This window comes from Tupaia chinensis, unplaced genomic scaffold (genome assembly GCF_000334495.1).
Source record: "Tupaia chinensis unplaced genomic scaffold, TupChi_1.0 Scaffold000207_1, whole genome shotgun sequence".
NCBI classification, from domain to species: Eukaryota; Metazoa; Chordata; class Mammalia; order Scandentia; family Tupaiidae; genus Tupaia; species Tupaia belangeri.
The window spans coordinates 3,983,547-3,988,727 of record NW_006159682.1 but is presented as its reverse complement, the minus strand read 5'-3'; positions in this window follow the sequence as shown (position 1 = coordinate 3,988,727).

Sequence of the window (5,181 nt, the reverse complement as noted above, 5' to 3'; positions counted from 1 at the left end):
ATCTAGATGTGTGGTATTCAGACCATCTATGCATATTTGCAGTGCTGAGGAGGTCACTAACTCAATAAGCAATCTGATTTATCTATTCGTTTATTAACATATCTTTATTGAGCCTACCCTAGGTACTAGGCACTCTTGTAAATATTGACATAAAGGGGAAAAGGCAAAAGTGTTTTTCTTTGCAGAGTTTACTTCTAGCATTGTGTGAGAAAAGGGTTTCTTTCAGAATTTTTTTGTGGTAATTGCTGGTATTTGAAATGTAGAGAATCTCACATACATACAAAACAAAGATCCAAACCAAAACAAAACCAAAAAAACATGGTCTTCTCTGGATCTTCTCCACTCTAAGCCAAGAGTCCGTAATTGTGTGTTCCTTGTATGATATGTCTCCAAATTACCCTGCAATCTTGTATTTTCTTCCAGAAATGTTATAAATAAGTAAATGAATCTTAGCAGCAATCTTCAATATCCAAAACAGTCTTAATGATCACGTTGCTCACTCATCACGTCTTTCTGCTCTGTCTTTCAGATATCCTGTTCAAATCAAAGTACCTGTCATTGATACCATCTAAGGTTCTGCGGCCTCTGATGTGTTTTATATGTTTGCCTGTTCATCTGTGTTTAAGATACATAGGTATTTAATTCAGGAAAAGTAAAGAGGTCTGAAACCATTGACTTGATACCAAGTTCTGATTTCTCTTGATAGGAAAGCCTAGTTTAACAAGGAGAGCTGTTCAGATTTGAATGACCTGTCTTACATTATAGTGAACTCCCTAGAACATAGATATTCAAGCAAAGATTGAACGGTTAAATAGCCAGGATGTTGTAGAGAAGATTCTTGCTCTATGTCTTTTTCTTTCTTTTTAAGTTAGTAAGAGTTCTTTGTATTTTTTCTCCCAGCCCCTCTGGACATACACTTTATATTACATTTAAATCACATGTATCTTTACAGTGTATAACATTTCTTTTTCCAGCATGATTACCATGCATGTCAGTCAAGACAAAGAAATTACTATCTACATCATCATCAGAAGCAAATAACTTTTCTTTTCTTTTTTTTTTTTGGTCAATAAAACATACAGTTTTTCTTTTTCTTCCCATTTCTCTCCCTTCCTCCCTCCCTCCATTATCCACTTCTGTATTACTCCTGTCCTTACTGCCTTTAGTTCTACCGTGTTCTCCCTGCTACTATACCCTCCAAATGTTCAGTTTCTTCCATAGAGTGTAGATAATCAGTTCTTGCTTTATATCTTAAGGCAATTAAATCTGTGAGATTCCTGGGTTTCCAGGTACTTCTGTCCTTAATCTGACTCAGTGTTTCTACAAACTAGCACTTTGTTGTTTCTATAAACTTTAGGCCCTTAAGCATTTATACAAGGTTACAGTGACCTGGTCCTACTCTCTGTAACTTACTTCCAGGCTGTCTGCATGCTGCACAGAATAGAGAAAGAAAAAGATCATTCTTCCTAATCCTGCTCTGTCTAGTCCAAATGACCATAAGCCTTAGTAGCCCTAGCTCTGATTCCTGGCTCTGTCCTCCTCATTCAATCCTGTCTTTTGTGCCTGTGCCCTCATATAAGTGAATAGACCTAAGTAGACATGTCAATAAGACCTATTAAAAGTTTCTTATCTCCAACATGTTTGATGCTTGTCCAATGTGTTCCCAAAGTCTTCACATCCTAACTCTTCTTCTCCTGAATTCTTTTTCAGTGGCACAGAATATAAGACGAGTTTTCCTTAAAAAGTTGTTGAAATGTCTGTCTTTCCTGAAGGATATCCTCAAACTTTTGTTTGAGTGTTTACCTTTCCTGATATATATTGGCATCTTTCCTGTGTACCTGCAGTTCAGGAATGGAGGTAAGAAGAAAAGAAAAATGAGATCTCTCAGCTCACACCTCTCTGTCTGGTACTCTCTTTACTTGGAAATATTTAAATAAAGTTGGTGGCCTTTGTAGCAGAAATAGGAGGAAGAGTCAGGATTTTTTAAGTCTTATCTTAGAGGCTTCTGATACTGTCTTCTGAACTAGGTGAGACCCAGAGATTCAGGTTTCTCTGACGGCTGTCTATATTTTCACCACCCCTCATGATCACAACTGAGTGTGCATCAAGGGAAAAATACATTCCTTCACTGCTGACGGCTACTTTAACCAAAATTATCAGGTCTAGACACTCATTTACAAAACACAATTATTGATGTCACATGCATGTTAGCTGCAAACTAATGATTCATAGCCATTTTTGAATTAGAGATTCTCTTTGAAAATTAGTAAAATAAATTCCCAATTTTATTTATTTATTTTCTGTTTGTTTTCAAGAATATGGAGGCTACCTTTTGATCTTCTTGACTATGTATTTAGATTCTATTTATTTATTGTTTAATTTGCTAGAGAATGCATGTGTTCACCAGAGAGAGACAAAGAGAGGAAGAGGAAGAACGCAGCCCTAATAGGATATGGGTCTCATCACAATCTTTTCTCCTTCATCTCTTCCTTCTGCTGGTATTTCAGGCACACGCACACACACACACACACACACACACACACACACACACTCACATCATGTTTTTCAAGTCACCAGGACTGGTTTCAAACCACTCAGTTTACCATGTGGGAATCTGGCTTTTCCAACCACTAGGCCATAGAGCCAGGACTAGATGATATTTGAAAGTATAATTATGCACGATTATATGCTTTATTATAGTATCTGAGGATTTAGCAATTATCTCTCATTTGTTTGTAGTGAGAAGGATGTCACATAGGACAATGACTAAATAAACAAAAGGGTAACTTTATTTTTTGCTAGGGCTTTATCAAAAGTTAAAGACAAAGAAAATTGTCACACTGTTTATAGTGAGACAATGATCCAAATATCTATGCAATTTTCAGTAAAAGCACTAATAAATTTTATATCCTGTCATTGTCATTTTCTTGCATGTAGTCTATATATTTCATTTGTCAAGGTGGAGAGAAAGAGAGAGAGAGACAGATAAATACACTTGACAGGGTCCTCTCATGCCACAATCCACCTCCCTACATACACTAGCCAGGATTTTAGGCATGCACATCGGAACACCTGACATGTTCAGGTCAACCCAGGTATCTGAACCAGGGCCTCCCATGTGCTCCAGTATCACACAATAGCACCATTCCACTTGTGCCTCCATGGTTGGGTCTGTTGTGTATTTTTAATTATTCAATTTTATTTCTAGAATTCTAATTATTCCATCTGATTTAACATGTTGTTGACTTAATTTATATAGTGTCTTTCCATTATTTTAGTGATTCCCTTAGAAATCCAATATGTATATTTAACTATAAAGTCTAAATTTAATAAGTACCTTAAACACAGAAGAAAAAGGTACTTTAGATAGTTTAGTAATGTTTAGCCCCCATCAAAATATATACTTTGGTCATTGGGGATTTTTTTTTTTAGAATTATTTATGTATTTAATTCCATTTCTTCTTCTTATTTTTAAAATTTGTTCAGACAGACATGGGTTGGGGGAGAAGAGAGAGAAAGAAAGGGGAAGCAAGAGAGCAAGCCGCCAGGTCCGGGACACAAACTGTGGTCAACCATGTGGAAGTTCAGCACCTTTAACCACTATTCCACTTGCTGGCCTTGGTTTTGGGGACTTTAATACTATGTTACTTAAACCTCATAGGAGGATGCCACAATTAATTAATTTCTTAATAACATTAAGAAAATAACATTATTTACTTACATTTATCCATATATTTGTAACTGTTTAAGCCTTTGTTCTTTCTTGCATGCCAGATACTAATTTTCTAATACTACCATGGTATCTGGTGGCCTTTATCTCACCTCTAATTCAATGGTTATGGTATTTTGAGTTGAAGATACTTTTTTCCAGTGTGTTGAGCACATTTTTCACTATTTTGGCTTTCACTAGTTCTGTACTATTGAGTAGGCTGCTTTCATTCTGATTAACACTTTAGAATAGGAACTGTGTATTTTTCTGACTGCTCAAAAGACTTTTTAGTTTTCGTGTGTGCACATACACATGCACATGTATGTGCATACACGTGTGCACATGCACACTTCAATGTGCAATTCTATTGTTTTTTATAATAGGAATTTGATGGGTTCCCTCATTTTCTTCGTTCTCAGCTATCACTGTTTCTAATATTTCCTTTTCTCCATTCTTCAACTTTTCTTCTTTCACAGCTTTCGATAACTCTCCACGAGAACTTTGAGCTCTATCCTATATGGCTCTTACCTTCTTTATTCTCCACTTTTTATCTCCATGTTATTTTTAAAAAAATTATTACCAAGGTAACTGACTCCTAAAATATAACTACTCTGTTGTAAAATCTACCCTTTGAGTTCTCAATTTTAACTAGTATGTTTCAATGCCATGCATTCTATTTACTACTTTAGCAAATGTGTCATGTCCTATGTTACTTTTTATCATATTCTACCCTACAGATATTTTTACCTTGTCTTATTTAATTTTTAAGATATGATATGTGGGCCAGCAGGTGGCATGGTGGCTTGCCGAGGTCCAGCCTCAGCATGGGTGGGTTATCTCGATGGGGGTGGCGCAGGTGAACAGAAGACAAAGGTCTCGGTGCCTTTTCATGCACATCCTATGCCGGACACCCCTCAAAGATCGCTCTCTGAGGAGTGACAACTGCTAGGAATCATCGTGCCTCTTTATTGAAAATGTGATACATGCAAGTAAATGGGCAGTAAAAAGTTTACTCTAAGGAACAGGGTATACAAAGCATGGAAGCAATAATTATAAAACATGTTCTTTGTCTTGTCAGATCAGGTAAAATCAATCACAGTTCTCTGGATGAGGAAGTCCATTTGTCTGCTGTATCTTCTTCTTGGATCTTGATTACTGGGAAGGGTCTTTTGAAGAGGGGGCTTGCAGGATGTTTGATAACTTCAGTCCCGGGCCAGGGCGGTAACATTGCTGGTTGCAAAGACCTAGATAGAAATCTTGTCTTGCTAAGTAAAGACACAGTTAATATATGGACTATCTATACATTACAACAATAGAGGGTGAGTCTATAATCTTAAATGGGAAAGGAAGATGATCTTGTAGCTCAGGAGACAACACAGGATGTTTTATTAGCAGTTTTTCATAGTCAACAGCACATAGATGAGAAACTCTTTGTAGTTGAAAGCTACCTGTTGCTTTAGATAAGAACTCCC